Below are 23141 nucleotides of genomic sequence, written 5' to 3'. Positions count from 1 at the left end.
CAGCTGAGCAGTACAATGAGACCCTTGGTCTGACTGAATCTCTCTGGGTAGCCCACAGCGAGTAAAGAAAGCTCCCAACTCCTCCACCTCCCTTTTTACCTTAACACTCCATAATAGAATTGCTTCTGGAAATCTGGTAGACACATCCATTATGGTCAGCAAATATTGGTTTCCACTTTTACTTTAGAAAGGGGTGTTACACAATTAATCATAACCCACGTGCAAGGTTCTTCGAATGCAGGAATTGGCAAGAAAGGTGCTGGTTTTATTACTGCCTGTTACTTACCTACCATTTGGGATGTATGTCACGTATAACAAAAATTAACAGCGTCCTTGTGCATTCCAGGCCAGTGGAAATGCTTCTGTACCTTAGCCTGAGTCTTTTGTCCACCTAAGTGACCGCCTGCAGTTAGTTTATGAGCTACCCGTAACACTGTACGTTGCTGCTAACACAATCTGGTGCACTTCGGCCCATTTCCCTTCTGCAGTAACCTATCGGGGTCTCCATTTTAATTTTATGATTCAATCTTTTGGTTTTAACGTTCAACTATATACTGAATCCTTCTCTCTGTGTGTGCATGTGTATGTGTGTGTGAATGTGTGTGTATATATCTGTTGTAAGTCCATTAACCTTTCTGGACTAAACACCTCTGCCTGATCCTCTGCCTGTTCAGGTTTTTCCTGCACCGTTACATCAAACAGGGGGTCAGTTCACTGAGCATCAACTCATTTGTCTTTTTTGTTCGATTTTCCTTCCTGCTGTAACTTATGAAAGTGGGATCTTGTTACTACACACTCTGGAAAAATTCCTGGGTAATTTTCTTTTAACTCACCAATTCCCTAGTTTTCCTTTGGCTTCTCCACCACAAGGGGTGCCTATCCCACCTCGCCTCCTGCTAAATCGTTCCCAAGAACAAACTGCATTCCTGGAACTGACACTCTGTTATTCACTGTCACTGTTACTTCCCTAATCTTGATTTGGCATTCCATCCTGATGTTACACATGGGAATGCTTAATTTCTGTCTCCATTCCACACGTTAACACGGTCTTGATTAACATGCCAGAAAGAGTGAAAATACTTTCATTTCTTACTAATAGCGGCCAACAGAAATTGAGGACTGCAGATGCTGGAGATGAGAGTTGTAAAGTGTGTGGCTGGAAAAGCACAACATGTCGGCAGCATCCGAGGGGCAGGAGAGTTAACGTTTCAGGTATAAATACTTCATCAGGAAAGTGGGGGGTAAGGGAGGGGGAAGGAGGTTGAGAAATAAATAGGAGGGTGGGGTGGAGCTGGGTGGAAGGGAGCTTGGAAGGCGATAGGTAGATGCAGGTGGGGTGTGATGGTGACAGGTCGGACAGGAGGGTGATAGGACTCCTATCGGTGGTAGGACAGCTGGAAACCTCAAACTGTGCAGCATCAACGTTGACTTCACCAAATTCCAAATCTCCCCTCCATCAACATCTCCCAGATCCAACCGTTCAACCTAGCACTGCCCTCTTGAACCGCCCTAACTGGCCATCTTCCTTTCCACCTATTGACTCCACCCTCCCCTCCAACATATCACTATCACTCCCACCTACATCTTCTTATTGCCTTCCCAGTGACCCTCCCACCAGCACAGCTACTACCCTCATATTTATCTTTCAGCCCCCTTGTCCCCCCACCATGTCCCTGACGATGGGTTTCTGCCTGATATTTGATTGTCCTGCTGTTTGGATGCTGCTTGATCTGTTGTGCTTTTCTGGCGCCTCAGTTCTCAACTATTACAGACTGAGCAGATCCCATATCTCACAAAATTATAACTTCTCGTCCTTCTCCCCCTGTTCTTTCTGAGTAAACATTATCTACAGAGACGAATTCTTTAGAGAGATCAGGCACTGCCTCCATACCCAGACCCTGCCTCGGCTGTGCACTCTCCTGCAGCTCCTCGGCTCTACTTGGGGTCTGCTTTACCAGTTTCACTAATTCCACTGTGCTTAGCCTCTACTAACACATCATTCCCCAAAGTGCCTTCATTCAACGCCCATCACGGTGTGTCCCAGCTTACTGCAGTGAAACCACCTTTTCCCAGTGCCCTTCTTAAACCATCGGCACTGTCATTTTATGTTTTCCACTCCCTTATAGTGAGAACACCTGAGGCCTTTCACCACCTTTCAACCCCCTTGGGCTTCTTCCTTCACCTGTGGTAAACTATTGTGATCTACTGTTCCCTTTGTAATGTGTGATCGTCCCTTCTCCCAATTTCTATCCCTCACAGGATGAAACTCCCGCCAGAAGCTAAATATCATCTCATGCCCCAGTGCATATTTACCTGCCCTTTCTGCCGTGCTTCTCACTTCTTGAACTTTCGGTACATTCACATGAATTCTTACTATCTCTGGAAGTGAGTCTTTTAACTTCTCCAGCAAATTAATCTCCCTTCAACCCTCACAGGTCTTATCCATTTTTACGGCCATCACCCACCTGTCAAAATGACTGTGGTTACTTCTTTCAAACTCAATATAAGACTGACCTGTTTCCATCTCTATTTTTCTGAACATCTGTCTATATGCTTCTCGTACCAATTCATAACCAATCAATATCGCCAATTTGACATCTTGATAATCTCTTGACCCCTCATCTGATAGCGTTTCCATACCTCACCAGCTGTGCCCACCATCTTCGTCTGAACTAGCATTACCCACAATTTCACTGGACACGTCATCTGACGAGCCATTTTTTCAAATCAAATAAAAAAGGTTTTGACATTTTTGTCACCGAAATATGGCAAGTTATTAACATAGTTGTATACATCCCTATGTTCTCCCTTCATCTCCATCCTGTTAACTTAACTTTCTTGTCTAATTCCCAACTTCTGCATTTCAAATTTTCTCTCTCTTTCTTTTTCCTCTCTTTCTCTTTCTTCTCTCTCTATTTCCTTCCCTTTAGTTATCTTCTATCTCCAGTTGCCACATTTGCAATTTAAGTTTTTTCTAACTCTACTGCAGTTGCCTATTTCTCTGATACATCAAAGTGCTTGACCAACTCCATAACAATTTCAGCTTCCCTTTTCTCCCTGGTTAAACTCACTTCCAACCTATTTACTAATTCTAAAAAATGTCCTCCTTCTGTCTTTCTAAACTTCCTTGGAAAATTTGGGAACCTCTTTAGTAATGTTAAAAGCCATTTCCCTCACTTTTGATTTAATCAACCACAAGTAACAAAATTAAACGAATTTTCCCACTGGTTTTATTTGAAGATCAAAGTCACTAATTGCAATGAGTTGGAATTTACTGGGACCTGTTGTATCTCAAATCTGTTCAAGTCGGTCCAAGTGCCACACGGCAAGGCGCCAAAACTGTTATGACAGCAATGTAGAACCCCTCTGTTAATTAAAATCACACACCCAGAAAAACTCACCTCACATCATAATCTGTCAAAACGTGAGCGACAGAGAACTCCTAAATTCCACTAATGAACAAAAAATAACAATTTATATGTGTGCAAGTTAGCTCGTTAAGCTTGAAGGTTTGTTTTCCGAAGTTTCGTCACCATGACGAAGTGACATCATCAGTGAGAGTATCTGGTGAAGTGCTGGTGGTATGTCCGACCTCTCTATTTATAGGTCTTGGTTTCTTAAGATGGGTGATGTCATTTCCGGTTATTTTAACAAGACAATGTAGACAGGATCTAAATTGATCCGTTTATTGATGGACTTCTGGTTAGAACGCCATTTCTCTAAGAAGGTCCTTGCATGTCTTAGCATGTGTGTGTTTTGTCCCAGTCAAAGTGATGCCTTTCTTTGTCTGTATGTATGAAACATAGTGATAGTGCGTCATGTCTTTTGGTGGCTAGCTGGTGTTCATGTATCCCCATAACACGACAACAGGACAGTTTCAATGGTCAAAAAATGATTTTATATACACTGTTTAATCAATGTGTGTGTGCAGACAAGCCGCATTTTCCATACGTGCGCAACACATTGTAAATGAACAACAGAGACACAGTTAACGAAAAATGATGCACATGATGTATAAAATTGATAAAACATTAAAACATGATTTGATCCTCTCAACGTTCCCTCCTTTTCTGGAATTCCCTACTCTACTCTCTCATTCTTACCAGGATGAGTGCTCCAAATTCTTGATTCTAATATCCCAACTTATTTCAGTTAATCCCCTTCAATATATTGGCCTGTTGGGTTCTTTCCAAAGCTAGTGTCTGTCATATAATCGGAGATAAATATTCTGGCATCAGACTCAGCATTTGAACATATTACTCTGTTGTACACGCACTGTACCAAGGACCACAGCACACAGGCATTGCCAAACCATTGGGGAATGTTCATCTACTTCTTTCGATCATGTAGTTTTCTCATTTTCCACATCTCCAGATCTATATCCTCTCTCCCTTTGCATCTAGTTAAGAAATCCACCAATTATTCTTCGTGTCCCATCTCCCAAAACTCCTTCTTTCAGTTTATATCTAATGCTTTCTTCAAGATGTAATGTGGTTATAATTAAGCAATATAACTACCAAGACATGCGGGAGGAACTGGCCAGAGTTCATTGGAAGGGGAGCTGAACAGGAAAGACCATGGAGCAGCAACGGGAGGAGTTTCTGGGGATAATTCAGAAGATAATACCAGAAATGCAACCCCAAGAAGATGAAACATACTCATGGGAGGACAAGGCAGCCATGAGTGATAAGGCATCAAACCAAAAGAGGAAACATACAATGTGGTGAAGATGATTGGGAAACCAGAGAATTCATTGGCTCTGAAACTACATAAGGCTGGCATTACTGACACTACAGAGCTCTTAATCATAGTCAGGGAAAGGAACAGAGGAAACACATTCTCTTTAAACACAGAAGATGGTATTTCTCAAGGAAAAAGTTTCAGGTGAATTAAACATTTGCATTAAGATCAGTTAAATGCTTTTGTGGAATGTGTCAGATTGGAAGCAAGACCCGGGGAGACAGATCCTCAACAGAATGAGAGTTTGAGAATGGAAGTATTTCCACATCAGAAACCAGGTTAGGTCACTGAGTGCAGGGCTGATGGGTGAATGGGTCTCAGTGAGAATTGGGGAACAGACAGCAGAGTTTCATTGCAGATATTGCAGCTCGAATCTGCGTATTCATGTAGTGCTGTAGACCACAGCAGCAGGAGAAGCAGACCTGCATTCAACCACAACCTGTACCTTTTTGCCAGGGTAACACTTCAGTTTGTCATTACCATCAACACCATCTATGGCTCAGTGACGAGTGTGGGTGAACATGTCAGAGTCAGAATCACATGAACCTTAACCTGATGCTAACTCATTAAAGCTGCCAGACTTGACAAACAGATCTGATCGAAGCCCTGCAGTCCTGTCACGTTCAGTTATAAAATGGTGATGGATGATTAATCAATTGACTGGGGGCGAAGGTTCCACAAACATTCCGATCCTAAATAATGGAACAGACCTGCACATCAATGTAAAAGAGAAGGATGTTTCATCTGCAGCGTCCTCTGCCAGAAGTATTGAGTCGATGATACACCTCACCCTCATCACGATGCCCACAAAATCACAGATGTCAGCCTTCAATCAATTTCAATTGCTGCACGTGACATGAAGAAACAGCTGAACAGAGTAGATAAGACACAGTCAATGGGCCCTGACACCATTTCTGCAACAGGACTGAAGACTTGTGCTGCACAACAAGCTGTGTCCCTGGGGAAACTGTTTCATTCCAGCTCCAACTCCGACATCTCCATGGCAGTGTGGAAAATTACTCAGCTATGTCCCGCTTCCGAAGAGGGGAATAATTACAATCTGAACAATTACCACTCCCTCAGTCCCATCACGACAGTCAAATTGGTTGGAGTTCTTTTTGACAGAGCTGGCAAACAGCAGAGAAATAACCAGCTCAGTGTGGTTTCCAATAGGTCCCCATGTGTAGATGGTGCTGTTGTGGAAATGTCACTGGATTACTAATCCAGACCAGGCTAATGCTCTGGCAGCGGGTGCAAGTTAAAGACAATTAATAAAATATCGGGATCAAAAATCTGGTGTCAGGCCAGAATCACATGAACCTTAACCTGATGCTAACTCATTAAAGCTACCAGACTTGACCAACAGATCTGATCGAAGCCCTGCAGTCCTGTCACGTTCAGTTATAAAATGGTGTTGGACGATTAACCAATTGAACAATTTGAAGCCAATATCGATTGTAAACAGAATTTCCTTCTCCAATATACTTTTAGGAAGTGAATCTCCCATGATTTCTTTTTAGATTACTTCCAGTGTGGAAACAGGCCCTTCGGCCCAACCAGTCCACACCGCCCCGCCGAAGCGTAGCCCACCCATACCCCTACATCTACACCTTACCTAACACTACGGGCAATTTAGCATGGCCAATTCACCTGACCTGCACATCTTTGGACTGTGGGAGGAAACCGGAGCACCCGGAGGAAACCCACGCAGACACGGGGAGAACGTGCAAACTCCACACAGTCAGTCGCCTGAGGCGGGAATTGAACCCGGGTTTCTGGCGCTGTGAGGTAGCAGTGCTAACCACTGTGCCACCGTGCCGCCCAATTTCCTGGGCTGGACTAAAACTGACTCCAAAGACCCTGACATGTGATAAACATTTCAATGGTCTCTGAAATGGTCAAGCAAAACACTCATTTGTATCAAACTACTCCGAGGTCTGAAAGGATGAAACCGGACAGAACACCCGGCCTCAGCATCAGTGTCGGAAAAGGGAATGGGAACACAGTCCTGTCGACTCTGCAGAGACCTCCTTCCTAACATCTGAGAGCTTGTGACAGCATTTACAGAGCTTTCCCACAGACTGCACAGAAACAGCGGGAAAGGAGTAGGTCATTCAACACATTGAGCCTCCCCCATTCTAGTTCATGGAAAAAACTCTCCTCAATGCACTTACCCCACACGATATACATATCCGTTAATGTGAGTAACCTTGGGAAGCTATAAAATAGGAAGTGCAGTAGTACATTTGGTCTATCGAGTTTGCTACCCAATTCATTGTAATGATGGTTGGCCCTTCATTTCCACACCGTACTCCTGCTCTCCCACCATCCCTTTACTGTCTCTAAATCCTTATCTATAATCAATGTCTCGGTTTCCAGGTGCGAGCGAATTCTCCAGGTTCACCAGTCAGTGAGTGCAGACATTTATTCTCATCTCAATGCAGAGTGACCTGCTTCCAATCTGACTCACCCTGTCAGAGTTTTGGATATTTCACTGAGATCTCCATTCATTTTCCTAAACCCCGTGGAATACTGGCCCAGTCTCCCCAATCTCTGCTCCCACAACAAGCCCGTAATCCCAGAGATCAGTCTGGTCATCCTTCACTGCTCTCCATCAATGTCAGGTTTGCCCTTTATTAGGTAACGAGACCAAAACTACACACAATACTGCTCGGGATGATATCTCACCAGGCACTTAGGGCTGCAGTAAGACACCCTTACTTCTGGACTCACATCCCCCTGAAATGAAGGTTAACACACCATTTATCTTCATCACTGCTTTCTGTTTCTGCAATATTGTTTTCAGCATCTGGTGTACAGGGAGATGCAGATCCTTTTTAATCTTGCAGCTCCCCACTTGGTGTGTCTGTGTACACTGGGCAGCGTGCCAATCTCCATGCCCAGTATTGACAACTGGTTGCAGAACTCTCTGCACTGCAGGGACCTCAGAGGTTTATGCAGAAGGAAACAACAAACAGGAGCATGCCTCCCTTTGTAGATCAACATGTTTCAACCAATCCTTCCCAAATGGTACGCTGGCAATTTATTGTTTTCACCAAAGGGCACACCGTCACCTCTATACACATTGTTCTCCATCTGTCACGTATTTACCCATTCTCTCCACTTGTCTTAGTCTTCTCGGTGCTTTTTTACATCCTCCTTACCCACTCACAATCCCACATCCGTTAGTGCTTTCAGCAGGCTGGGATATATTGTATCTGATTCCAGCAACCAAATGTTTAAAGGGCATTGTGAACAGCTGGGCCCCAAGCACTGATCCCTGTGACACCCCAGCAACCTTCCTCAGTTAATTTCTATTTATTTATTTCTTGGAGTCACTGGCGGGGCCAGCATTGTCCTATCCCTAATTGCGAAGGTGGTGGTGAGCTGCCTTGTTGAACCGCTGCAGTCCACCTGCTGCTGTTGACCTCCAATGCCATTAGGGAGGGAATTCCAGGCCTCTGATCCAGTGACTGTGAAGGAGCAGTGATAAATTTCCAAGTCAGGATGGTGAATGGCTTGGCGTGGAACCTGAAGATGATGGTATCCCCATACATCTGTAGCCCTTGTCCTTCTAGATAGATGTGGTCGTGAGTTGGGAATGTGGTCTCTGAGGATCTTTGGTGAATCATTTCATTGCAGCATGTAGATAGTAAAACACTGCTGCTGCTGCTGAGCGTTGATGGTGGAGCATTGTGGGTGAACGGACGGTCAAACTGGCTGCTTTGTCCTGGATGGTGTAAAGCCTCTTGAGTGTTGTTGTGGCTGCACTCATCCAGACAAATTGGGAGTCTCCTATTACACTTCTGACTTATGCATTGTCGATGATGGACAGACGTTTGGAAGTCAGGATGTGAGTTACTCGCCGCAGTATTCTTAGCATCTAATCTGCTGTTATAGTTACTGTGTTTATGTGGCGAGACCAGTGTGTTTCTGAGCAATGATTACCCACCAGGACTTTGATACTGGGAGATTCAGTGATAGTAACACCATTGAATGCCAAGGGGCAGGTTAGATTGTAATTTACTGGTGATGGTCATGGTCTGGCAATTGCGGGGCCTGAATATTCCTTGCCATTTGTTAGCCTGGATACTATCCAGATCTTGTCGCATTTGGACATAGACTGCTTCAGTATCTGAGGAGCCACAAATGTTGCAGAACATTGTACAATCATTGGCGAACATCCCCACTGCTGACCTTAAAAGGAAGCAGCCTTGAAGAAGTTTTCGTTCACTGCCCGAGGGACTCCTACAGACTTGTCCTGGAGCTGAGTTCTCAGAACTTCATCAACCATGACCACCTTCCTACGTATTAGGTGTGATTCTAAACGGCAGGGAGTTTCCCTCTGATACCCATTGATTCCAGTGTTGCTAACGCCCCTTGATACCACACTTGGTCGAAGACAGCCTTGATTTAAATGGCTGTCACTTTCACCCCACCTCTGGAATTCAGCTCTTTTGTCCATGTTTGAACCATGGTAATGAGGTCAGGAGCTGAGTGGCAATGGTGGAGCCCAAACTGGGCGTCATTGACCAGGGTACTGCTGAGTAGGTGCTGATTAAAACTACTGACACCTTCCACCACTTTACTGATGATCGAGAGGAGACTGATGGGGTGGTAATTGGCTGGATAGGATTTGTTCTGCTTTTTATATTCAGGAGATACTTGGGGTAATTTTCCACATAACCAGGGAAATGTCATTGTTGTAACTGTATTGAAACAGTTTGGCTAGAGGAGTGGCAAGTTATGGAGCACAAGTTTTCAGTACTGTTGCCAGAATATTGTCAGAGTATGGACCATTTGGAGTATCCAGTATCTCAGACCGTTTCTGGATATCACGTGGACTGAATCAAATTGGTTGATGACTGGTAACTGGATCGTTGTGGACCACTGGAGGGGGCTGAGATGGATCATCAACTCAGCATTTCTGACTGAAGATTGTTGCGAATGCATCAGCCTTATCTTATACACTGAAGTGCTGGGCTCTTCCATCATGGAGGAAGGGGTTACTTGTGGAATCTCTTCCTCCAGTGAATTGTTTAATTGTCCCCAACGTTTCTTGACTAAATGTGGAAGGACTTATACCTTACAGAATCATACCTTACATACAATGTCAGGCTGTTGCTTGACGTGTCTGTTTATTTCTATTCACTGTTTCATGCCAGCTGTCCCATTCTAGAAACATATCCATATATTAGCCCCAATTCACTAAGATTTGATTTTGTAAACTGGGCTTGGAGCTAAAAAAAAAACATTCTGAAAATCCACGCGTTTTACATCCATTGGTTCTCTACCATTTGTCTGCCATTATGTTTCTCAAACATAATTCCCATTTCATAAATCTATGTTAGTGTTTTCTATGACCATTACTTTCAGTCCCAATAATTTATCCGAAACCATTTCCTTACTATGTTCTATGTTCCATGTGCTCTATCCCATTTTCCCACACCAGACTTGGTTTTCCTAGTACTGTTAGAAAGTTCTGTGAAGACAAAACGGAAGTAGTGGCTTCACACTTTTGCCATTTCTCTGTTCCCCATTCTCCATTCTCTGGTTTCAAACTCTAAGGAAACTGCACTTGTTTTCTCATATTTCTCACATTGACATAATTTAACAAGTTGTCACCGTTCACTCTTATAACCCTTGTGAATATACTCTTCAGAAACTCATCAATTCCTGCCTTAAACTGCTCAATAATTGACCTTCCACACCATACATTCACAGGATCATAGACTCTGTGCCAACAGAAGTATAGCACGATCTATATTAGTTCCACTTCCCTGCAGCAGGCCCATAGACTAAAATGTTATTATACTTCCAAATGCTCGTCTAAGTACTTTTTAATGATTGTGAGGTTACTAGTGATAATTCCCCTCACAGGAAGTAATCCCAAAACAAAATACCCTCTAGGTGAAAAAAAGTTTAAATCCTCTCTGATCCTCAAACTCTTCACTTTAAAAGTGTACTGGCTTGACCCAAAGACTAAAAGGAACAGCTGCTGTCTGTCCACCCTGCCCGTGTCGCTCATAATCTTATCCTTCTGAATCACGGACCCCTCAGCTTTCTCTGCTCCAAAGTAAACAACCTGAGCTTATCCAGCCTCTCTCCATAGCTGATATGCTCCATCCTAGGGAACATCCTGGTGAATCACCTCTGCACCCTCTCCAGCATAATCACATCCTTCCTGGAATGTGGCTCCCAGAGCTACATACAGTATTCCATTTTCTCCGAACCAAAGCCCTGTATTGTTCTTATAATCTACGCCCTAATTAGGAAACACAATACCCAAGGTCCAATTCTTAACTAGCCCATTAACCTGTCCAGTCACATGTGTGGAGAAGCAGAATCTGAACTTTCCAGTGTGCAGCCATTCATTGAGTCCTCCCCTGCCTGGTTCCTTCTCCCAAAGTGCATCACCTCATATTTATCAGGGTTACATTCTATCTGCCATTGATTTGCCCATCTGACCATTCTATCTGCATCTTCCTATAACTTAAGGCCTTCCTCCTCACTTCTAACCACCCAGCCAATCTTTATGTCAAACATACACTCACTTATCACATCTTCCCCACTCTCCACCAAACCCCCTCCACATTCAAATCTATATATTTTTTATGAATGGCACAAACAATAAGGGACACAGCACTGATCCCTGTGGTACACCAGGGGACACTGGTCTCCAGTCACACAAACAGCCTTCTCCCACCATCCTCTGCCTCCTGACACGAAGACAATTTTTATCATAACTTGTCAAGTTATCATTCATATTGTGAGAGTTTACTTTATTTTTCCGTTTCCCAGGTGGAAATTTGTCTAAGGCTTTCCTACAAAACTCAACAATCGATCTCATCAAACTAATTCAATCAAATCCATTGGATATGACTTCCTTCTGATCAAGTCATGATAATTATCCCTGATCAAACCTTGTGACTCTGATTGGAGTTCGATATTCTCATTCCCTATTTGATCCAGTAGTTTCCTTAACAGTGATCTAATATTCACTCGTCTATAGTTCCCTGGTCTATCTCTCCCACCCTTACTGTGAAGTGGAATCGTATTAACAGTTCTCCAGTTCTCTGGTACGTCCCCTATGGTCAGATTCTAATTAAAATATTCAGTCAGGGTCTTTCCTCCCTTGACCTCAACACCCTCCTGTGATACAACTCATTCAGACATGGACATTCGTCCAAATTTATCCAGAACAAAGCCTCAAATTCTTTCTCGAAATTACATGAATGTGTTACAATCCATCAATGTTCTCGAGCTTGACACACAGATTCCCCCTTTGATTTCTAATGGACACTAACTGTTTGCTGATTATTCTGTTCTACTTGTCCGTGTAGAATATCGTGGGATTCTCCTTTTTCTCGCCTACTTGCACTTCTCCATGTTCTTTAAAAAAAGCTCATGAATATCCAACTATACGTTATCCATTGGTTCTTCATTGCGTATGTCTCCAAGAATAATCTTGAAACTATTTCAAGTGGATGTTTTCCACTTCTGGTTTTTCTTTCATCGGTACATTCTCACACTCCCCAGTTATGTTATTACCGTCTATATATCTAGTAACATGTTCTTTGTAATCGAGTCCAATAGACACCCGACTGCGGATGACAAGTTACTGGTCTGTAGTTCACCATTCTCCAAATTCATCCTTTCTTAAACTGTTGGATAATATTTATAACCTTTGCCTTATCCAGATTGGCGAAATGACTTTCGGGAAATGTGTCGTAAAATAAAGTGAAAATCCGCGATGCAATCAACAAGTCTATTGCTGCTTCCTCTGAAATTCTTGTATGAAGTACATCTAGACTGTCAGATTTATAAATACTCAATCCAGCTTTCTTTTCAAAGATGACCTCAACATTGATAAGAATGATCTTAGACTTTACTTATAAAAGTCCCATGGTTACTTGGTATTTCTGGAAGAATTTCTGGACATTCTTCCATGAAGATAGACACAAAGAAACTGTTTCTTTTCCCTGTGATTTCTCTGTTCTCTGCAATAAATTATTGTGAACGCACTCCAATTGTTCCACATTTGGTCTTGTTTTTATTATTTTTTCCATACATTGACAGACGCTTTTTAGCAGTCTTCATGTTTTTCTTTCGTTTGCACGCTTTTTCTCTTTCTGATTTTCTTCTCAGTTTCTTGGTCATCCTTTGCTGGGTCCTACATCTCTCTGAATCCATTGGCTTACTGCAACACTTGGCATTTTTCTAAGCTGCCTCCTTTCATCTAATAGGTAGAAGAAGGTGGGGTTGAAAGTGATAGTCAGAGAGGAGGGTGGTCCAGATTGATAGGAAGGAAGGTGGACACATAAGGAACATTCAAAAGTGCTGACTTGGAATTTTGGAGTGGGATAAGGTGGGATTAGGGGAAATGGGGAAATGGGGAACTCCACTATGATCCCCTGTGGTTGGAGGGTCACAAGGCAGAAGATGAGGCTTTATTCCTCCAGGCTTCTGGTGGCTCGGGTTTGGCGGTGGAGCAGGCCCAGGACCCACATGTCCCTGGCAGAGTGGGAAGGGGAGTTAATGTACTCAGCCACACGGCGATGGAGTTGTTCAATGTGGCCGTCCTCGAGATCTTCTCTGAAATGATCCACAAGTTGACCTCCTGCCTCGCCAATGTAGAGAAGACCACATTGGGTTTAATGGATGCAGTAGATGAGGAGTTTTGTCTCCATTCGTCACCTATTACTTTCAACCCCACCTTCATCTACCTATCGCATTCCCAGCTACATCCCCCCTGCCGCTCCCCCTTCTCATTTATCTCTCAGCCCCCTTGGCCCATAAGCTTCATTCCTGATGATGGGTTCATGCCCGAAACATCGATTTATCTGCTCTCAGTATGCTGCCTGACTGTGCTTTTGCAGTACCACATTCTTCGACTCTGATCTCCAGTATCTGTCGTCCCCATTATCTCCTCACACCTTCATGGCTTGCATGATTCCGATTTATAACGGTTACTTCAAATAAAAATGAAACTATCGTGTACTCAGACAGCATAAAAGAAAACCTATACATTGTGATCACTGTTCCCAAAAGGTCCTTCCCAGCAAAAATTTCAATTAGCCCTTCTGATTACTCAACACCAATTCCTAAATAACCTGATATCGAGCTCAGTGCTCGACATAATGTTCATGTAAACCATCTCACACGTGGTCATGAAATCCATTTTTCCCAGCATTAGCATTCACTTGGGTTAACACAGTTTAGATATAACTTAAACAGTACACTATTACTGCAGTAGCCACAAATGTGAATCTCTCATTTCCTGTTTTATAACATGTCCAGCATTTGTATTGCAGCTTTCACTTTGATATATAACTCCCATCAATGTTTGCTCCTCCTTGCTGTTTTTGCGCTCCACCTTACTTGATTCTGTGGAATCTGAGCGTGGGCTCTGGGGGGATTAATGGTAGAGATCATCTCGCCACATCATTTATGATCTTCTCAAACTTTAATTTCTCCAGATCTCCCATTATGCTGATGGAGTAGAGAAGGACAATGATTTTCCAACAATGTTCTGTATTCCCCCAGAGAGCTGAGACAGCTCTAACCTGGGTGGGAACCTTACAACAGGCTGGTAAAGTGTTGCTGCTGCTGTACAGGGTCTTAGTGAGATCACATCTGGAGAAGTGTGTACAGATTTAATCTCTTCAATGAAGAAAGGATGTTGTTATATTTGAAGTAGCTCAGAGTTGGTTCCCTCAACTGATTCCTGCAATGAAAGTGCGAGCTTATAATGAAACGATGGTCAGGTTGACCCAGTAGCCATTGGAGTTTACATAAGTTAAAGAGTGTCCTATTTCAACACAGATGACAGAAGGAATCAACAAGTGAAGCAAATTACACATATAATGGAGGAATCCATTCCGTTCTCCAGCCTATTACACAGGAACAACAGGAGGATATTCAGGCGTTCGAGCCTGTTTCACCAAAACAGGATGAGGCTAGTCAGCCCCTAGAGCCTGATATACATTTACAGAAGGAGGTCAATCAGCCACTCGAGCCTATAATGGGAGGCCATGCTGCACCAGTATCCTGTTAAACAGCAACACAATCATTTCATTCAGCCACCTCAAGTCTGTAACAACTGTAACAACTGGATGAGGTCACACAGTGACTGGAGATTGTTACACTGGGATAACAGGAGGCCGTTCAGACCAACCGAGCCTATTTCAACAAGTGAAGCAAATTAAACAGATAGTGGAGGAATCCATTCTGGATAAGGATAAAAACTGTCTGACACTTCTTTCATGAGAAAGGAAAACGTAATTCAGACGCATGTCTGTTGTACGGGAACAAGGGAAGATCAATCACTCCCTCGGTCCCATCTCCGGGATACATTCAGAGACCGTTCAGCATTTCCACCTGTTATGGGGAAGTATGAAAAGACCCATCAGCCCCTCAAAATGTTACCCAGGAACAGGAGGATTCCATAATCCCCCAACCCCCTAATGCATCAACGGGAGAAGGTCATTCTGGCCTTGGAGACATTAGCATGGGAACACCAGAAAGATGCCAGCCCATCGAGATTGTACACCAGCAGGATGATGATTCCAGCCAGCCACACTTGCCTCAAACAGCAATTGGAGTAGACCTCTTAAAACCTTTTGCCCATTAAACAGGAATTCAAAGAAAACGTAAAGGAATTCGAAAGGGAAGAAATTATAATAACTGTATACATTTGGGACTAAAACGTAATGATAAGCTAGTTTAATTTAAGATAATTATTAGAATCCATTGTTGAGGATACTTGCAAAGTTAAACCACAATCCATCGGAGTCAACATGGTTGTATAAAGGATAAATCGAGTTTGAAGTGTTTGCTTGAGTTACTTAAAGATGTGACAAGCAAGGTGGAAAGTAGGATTCCTGGAGATGGAATGTATCTGGCCTTCCTGAAGGCATCGGATATATCGCTTCTCCACAGAGTAAGTGGTAAGATCAGACAACATGGGTTTAGGAGTAATTTATTAGCTTGGATGGAGGATTGGTTAACCAACAAAATGCAGTCAGATGGACTAAATGTGTCATTTATTTTGGGAAATGCAATTTGTGGTGTGCTATTGATTTCAGTTCTCATTTGCGATCATTAGTATTACTGTACTTGGTTGACTGGATAGAAAATATGACATCACATTTTCAGATGACACTAACATTGGTGGGAAATTACGTCGGAATGATAATGCAAGAGATTTAAAAAGTATATGGATAGGTTGGGTGAACGGGCCAACATTTGGCAAGGAAAATTAAAGTGAGTAAATATGGGGCTATTCAAATTGGCCAGTATAATAGAAAGACAAATTATTATCTACATGGAGAGAAAGTTCAAAGTGCTTAAGTGCAGAGCGATCTGGGTGTCTGCTTGCATATCACAGAAAACCTGCCTGTGGGTACTGCTAGTTATGAGAAATGCAAGCATAATTTCAGTGTTTATTTATAAAAGGATAGAGTAGAAAGGTAGGGAGTGTTGGTGTAGCTATGCAAGGCGTTAGTGAAGCTACAACCGGAGTACAGTTTGGGTGTCCTGCAGAATGAGGTATTTCCATTGGAGGCAACTCAGAAGAGCTTCATTAGATTGATTCCATATTTGAAGTGTTTGTCTTATGAAGAGAAATTGAGCAGTTTAGGCCTATACTCTCGAGTTTATAAGAATGAAAGGAGATCTCATTGAGGTCTGTAAAATGCTAAAAGTAAATGAAAGTGTCGATGTGGAGTGGATTTTTCTAATGTGACACAATCTACATAAGAGACTAAAGTTTTAGGATGCAGAGATGGCAGGAAGGTGGAACAGAGGTCGTGTTGACATCAGCCTCATCGAGTGGTTGGATTCCTCACAGATGCTCCTTGTTCTTATTCAACTCTTCAACTGTGTTGCACAGGAATGGGGAAGGACTGGGTATCATACAGGAAGCGGGCACTCAGGATAAATCAGTCTCAATCAGTCAGACAGAACGTAAACAGTAGGGTCACACCGTGACCAGCGCTGAGTTCTCAACTAGTTACAGTCGACATTAATGATCAGGAGGACGGAACAGATATACAGATGCTGAGTTTGGTGATGTCGCTGTGGTAAGCAAGAGAATAAATTATCAAGAGAGGGTGAAGAGTCTGCAGATAGATTCAGAGGTAAATGCAATAGATAATAGTTTAGCAAGTGGAATTTAACATGATATAACCTGTCATTTCATTTACAGAGTAATGGAAGGCAGTATGTTACTGAAATGGAGAGGGAATACAGGACTTAATGATACTGTGTACTGGGGGGTTCACTCAGACCTGTTCAGACTTGGGAGATTTTGCTCCATCCCTGATCGTCAGCTCCCAAAACATTCCAGTGACCCCATTGCTCTCCGTACACATGGACTACTTTGATGTGGTTGATTGGTGGTGGGGATGGTGTTTTGAAACGTGCATCAAGAGGACGACCTTTATCCAAGATATATTCATTTCTTTCGACGTGGAGACCCGATGACGATGGGAATGGCTTACTGCTTCTGAATGAAGAGGCCGTGACTGCTTCTAGGAGAGTGGGTATTCACCAACATGATATACTGTGATGGGCACACTGTAGCATTAATAGAGAGAGAGCTCCTTCAGTTCCTCTACCTCTCCCCATTGACATGGATACTCTGCAGGTGCCATGTACACCATCGGGAATCCCATTATACTGGATACAAACTGGCAGCTCCCTGCTGAGGGAGAAACAATCTATTTACCTCATCCACCATATATACCCTCCATCAACGAATGGTGACATTGATGTTGAGACACTGGGAGATTATGGATATGTCACCCAGTCCTGCCTGGAAAGTTCTGGATCATAGAAGCTGAAAGAAACATGACCCTAACAGCAACTGGCAGCACCATCCTCCCCCTGGTGTGAAGCTGTGGGTCGTGTTGAAGGAGGTGACACCCCGCTCTGTGACCAGCTCCTTGTTCAATCAGTGTCCCCTCACACTCTGCTCCTGGGTTAAGTAAATCTTGGGAAGCTGTTCCTGGAAAATCCGGGGAGGATACAGCAGATCCCTTTCCCCACACACACTCACTCCGTGGTTTCAGAGCTTCCCCTCTCTGCAGCCTCTGCTCCATTTGTTGTTCATGTTACAGGCCCAGATGCTGTAACCACTGTCCCCATGCTCCATCCAGAGTTGGGTCAGCAAATCCTCAGGTCTCCCTGAATGTCTGAGGCAGCTCACAGCACAACCTCCAGCAAACCATCCCCAGCCCCTCCACTAACTTTTCAGTAACAGGAGACAGTCAGAAACCCCTCGGCTACAGATCCCCGCAAAATGTTTGAAGAAGGCCGTTTAGACCCAAACGTTTCCTTATTTTAAACATCGATTGGAAGTGTGCGTTCCAGATATGTTGTGACTGGTCAAACCACTCGTCATTTAGCAAAATATAATTTATTCAAATGTTTTAGTTAAAATCCAATAAAAGAGAAGAACATTTTGGTATAGCTTATATGTTGGAACACTTACACAAACAATAGATACTGTACCTTCTTGGTATACACTGCTTGGAACAAATATATATTCAAATACAGATTCTTACAGCAATTTTCCGATCCAGGAGATATCAACATCAACAGAGATCTCAGAGAGAAAAGCAGCTATTGAAACTCCTAACCCTTCTTGGATTCCCAACAGCTTCTGAATGCTTCAGCTAAAAACAAAACGAGAAATCCTGGTCTGGGAGAGCTGCCCACTGCCCTTCGATTGTTATCACCATTTAATGAAACCTAAAGGCCTCCTCAGTTATTTACTTAAACTGTGTTCAGACAGCAGTTCAGCACCTCTGCCTTTAGAACCTCCCTTCAAAACAACCGAAGAGAACATAACCTTTTTACAGTGATAGTATTCTCACAACTCCACCTTTAATAAAATGATCCATCAATATACAAAAAGATGGATTAATTTTAGACCTCCTTATCATCCTCTATTAGTGGACTGAAATGCATATATAGGTAAAAACAATGACTGCAGATGCTGGAAACCAGAGTCTGGATTAGTGGTGCTGGAAGAGCAAAGCAGTTCAGGCAGCATCCGAGAAGCAGTTAAATCGACGTTTCGGGCAAAAGCCCTTCATCAGGAATTCCGGCAGAGAGCCTGAAGGGTGGAAACATAAATGAGAGGAGGGTGAGGGTGGGGAGAAAGTAGCATAGAGTACAATAGGTGAATGGGGAAGGGGATGAAGGTGATATGTTGGGGGGGAGGTGGATTGGATAGGTGGAAAAGAAGATAGGTAGGTGGGACAAGTCATGGGGGGCAGTGCTGAGCTGGAAGTTTTGAACTGGAGTGAGGTGGGGGAAGGGGAAATGAGGAAACTGTTCAAGTCCACATTGATGCCCTGGGGTTGAAGTGTTCCTCGGCAGAAGATGAGGCATTTTTCCTGCAGGCGTCTGGTGGTGAGGGAGCGGCGGTGAAGGAGGCCCAGGACCTCCATGTCCTCGGCAGAGTGGGAGAGGGAGTTGAAATGTTGGCCCACAGGACGATGTGGTTGTTTGGTGCAGGTGTCCCTAAAGTGCTCTGCTAGGAGACGTCCAGACTCCGCAATGTAGAGGAGATCGCATCGGAAGCAACGAATACAATAAATGTTATTGGTGGATGTGCAGGTAAAACTTTGATGGATGTGGAAGGCTCCTTTAGGGCCTTGGATGGAGGTCACGGAGGAGTTGTGGGCGCAGGTTTTGCAATTCCTGCGGTGGCAGGGCAAGGTGCCAGGATGGGAGGGTGGGTTGTGGGGGGGCGTGGACCTGACCAGGTAGTCACGGAGGGAACGGTCTTTGCGGAACGCGGAAAGGGGTGCGGAGGGAAATATATCCCTAGTGGTGGGGTCTGTTTGGAGGTGGCAGAAATGTTGGCGGATGATTTGGTTTATGCAAAGGTTGGTAGGGTGGAAGGTGAGCACCAAGGGGCGTTCTGTCCTTGTTATGGTTGGAGGGGTGGGGTGTGAGGGCAGGGGTGCGGGATGTGGATGGTATACATTGGATGGCATCGTTAACCACGTGGGAAGGAAAATTGCGGTCTCTAAAGAAGGAGGCCATCTGGTGTGTTCCGTGGTGGAACTGGTCCTCCCGGGAGCAGATACTGTGGAGGCGGAGTAATTGGGAATACGGGATGGCATTTTTGCAAGAGGTAGGGTGGGAAGATGTTTAATCCAGGTAGCTGTGGAAGTCGGTAGGTTTGTCAGAAATGTCGGTGTCAAGTCGGTCGTCATTAATGGAGATGGAGAGGTCCACGAAGGGGAGGGAGGCGTCAGAGATGGTCCAGGTAAAGTTAAGGTCAGGGTGGAATGTGTTGGTGAAGTTGATGAATTGCTCAACCTCCTCGCGGGAGTACAAGGTGGCACCAATGCAGTCATCAATGTAGCGGAGGAAGAGGTGCATATATATATATATATATATATATATATATATTACATTGACCCTGACCATACAAATGTACACAACTAGTTTCGATTTCAGTCATTTTGCTCCTGCCACAGAATGCATTTGTCTTTCTTCATCCAAGTCTTCACAACGTATCAAAACCCTTAGGTTTTCTCGCCCTGTCACCTGTATAATTTCAAACTGAATGGCAGCAATAATAAGCTCAATCGAAACAGACTGATATTCTTCTCCCTGAACTTCTCCAAAAACTTTAAGGGGTCACGATCAGTGATAAAGATTTGTCTCATGTATGTTATTCGCAATTTAAATGCTGAAATGTTGTAACGCCAACACCAAGCTCAAGGCCTCCTTCCCCATTGTGGAATAAATCTGTTGATGTTTCCACTGGACACTCCAACCACATGTTACATAATGGAGCACTTCACATCTCTCCAATAGTCCCTCTGAATGACATAGCTCCTCAGATCTCAGCATAAAAGAATTACATGCTTCTGTACCTCTTAATGCTGTAACCTTTTTACCTGCTACTCCTGGCCTATGTCAGTAAACCTTACTCTCACAGGGATATGTTTTAAGAAGATCTCACACATTCTTCTCACTCCCTCACAGAAACGAAGCTTTGATTTCTGAACTCAATCATCATCATCATCAGCCATTTCAGCTTCTAATCTTGCCGTTGTAACTCTTTGCTCTTCCACACGAGTTCTCACGACTGCAGGAAGTGAATTGTTGAACTTCTCCAAAATAAGAATCTCTCTAAGAGTGCCATAGGTTTGCTCTGATTTAATACCCTTACCCACCTTTCAAAATCACTTTGTTTGATCCTTTCAAACTCCATGTGTGTTTACCCCCGGACCCTATTTTCGATCCTGAAACTGTCTGTCCGTTTCTGGCACAAGCTCATGTGCACTTCAGATGGCTTTCTTCACCTCCTCCTCCTCCCCAGACCCCGCCTCTGAGAGGGAGGCAAATACCTATCAGCTTTGTTTGAATCAACTAAATCACATGATCACTGGGCACTGCATTTGTTTAGCCACTTTCTCAAATTAAATTAAGAAGGCTCCCCCATCATTCTCATTAAATTTAGATAATGTCTGAATGTATTTAAACAGATCCCCATCAAGCCTTTGGCCACTATAGGGTTGCTCATCCTCACTATCCTCCTCATGCAGCCTACCATCTACCTTCATCACCACCTTCTATGTCAACGTTCCTCTCTAATTACTAACTCTTGAAGTTAAATCTCTCTGCTTTTCTTCTTTCTTTTTGTCTCCTCTTCTTCATTTTATTTCTACTTTTCATCATAATTCAAACTGTTTCAATTCCTTCTCATGTTCACGGTGCCTCATTTGAAATTGAATTCTCGGAATTTCCAAAGTCTCTGATGGCGCTTCCACCAAATGTAATTGCCGAGTTATAGCTGTAATTATCTCTCATTTTCTCACAGACGAACACAATCCCAACTCCAGCTCGTCTGCCAATTCCTATAGCTTTGCCTTCATTACCTTTTGTAACACCCCCAACTTCACTTCTTCCACACCCAGAGAACTCTCAGTGACTGAAAGAATCTTTATTCCCAAAACACTGTTTAAACCAATTGAATTCAACATCCGGAACGAAAGACACTAACAGCTACCATACGCGACCTTGGAACCCAATAGCCTCCTGGTGCATGCTCTCCTGTGTCTGCATGAGCTTATTCTGGATTCGCTGGTTTCTTCCCACAATCCAAAGGTGTGCATGTCATGTGAATTGGCCATGCTAAATTTCTTGTAGTTTTCAGGGATGTGTGGGTTATGAGTCTTTGTCGGGGTAAATGTGTAATAACAGGGTCGAGGAATGGGTCTGGGTCGGTTACTCCTCGGAGGGTCGGTGTGGACTTGTTGGGTCGAATGGCCTGTTTGCACACTGTAGAGATTCGAATTCTAAACCCAATTTGGTGTTACCCGACAAGAGTTACCAGTTTGCTATAGATGAACCAGACTGCCTCAAACTATTTTAAGGAGGGAGCTTGGATGCGAACCTTTTCGTATTTTAAAGGTAGATGTGAAGTGGGTGTTCCAGATGTGATGCTACTCGTCAAACCACTCACCATTAAGTAAAACACAATATATTTAAACACTCTAATGAAAAGCCATACAAAATGAAGAGGAATTTAGAATAACCTAACTATTGGAAACCTTAACCGAATAATGGATAGTACGTTCTACAAATGAACTGTTCAATCTATTAACATCACCTAAACACACCCCTTGGCAAAAAGGAACATTCAGACATGTATTCTTGCATACAGTTCTCCAATCCAGGAGGAAACACCATCAAGTGAGGCATTAGAGAGAGTAGCAGCTAGAGATAATTTACTAAAACTTCCAACCCCTTTTTCCCCAAGCACCCGGTGATTGTTACAGCTGCAAGAAAAAACAAACGAGAAAGCCTGGTCTGTGCGAACTGGCCATTGTTACTACTATTTATTAAAAACCCTAAAAACCCCGTAAGTTATTTACTTGAGCCATTTTCAGTCGGCAGTTTGGCCTTTATGACCTCTTGTCAAAAAAAAAGAGAAAATAACCTTTTTTTAAAAAAACAATGACAGCATTGTCACACAATTTAGATGTCTGGTCCTTTACTCAATGGGCTTCCTCGTGTTACTGATCGCAAGGTCACCTGAGTGGGGCAAACACAGGTACAGTCCAAGTTATAAGGATGTGTCTCATAACTTCTGAAACACGCCTGTCCATGGCCATCACATGGGAAATACCGGGAAGTGAAAAACAGCCTGACACACACCATTTCAGTATTCTTGAGCTACACAATGCCAGCACTCGATACACTAGGGAGACAAAACCCAAGGCCAGGGAAAGATACAGAGAGACTGAGAGATTCACATTAAAGACAGAAACAGGCAGTTAATTAACTGGGAGGAGGTTGTGGAAATATGGGGAATAAAGACAGAGCAGTGGGACTGACTGGAGAAGTAAGATCTTCGAGAGTAAAAT

The sequence above is a fragment of the Chiloscyllium punctatum genome, unplaced genomic scaffold (genome assembly GCF_047496795.1).
Source record: "Chiloscyllium punctatum isolate Juve2018m unplaced genomic scaffold, sChiPun1.3 scaffold_174, whole genome shotgun sequence".
Classification (NCBI taxonomy): domain Eukaryota; kingdom Metazoa; phylum Chordata; class Chondrichthyes; order Orectolobiformes; family Hemiscylliidae; genus Chiloscyllium; species Chiloscyllium punctatum.
Note: the sequence above shows the minus strand (reverse complement) of the source record.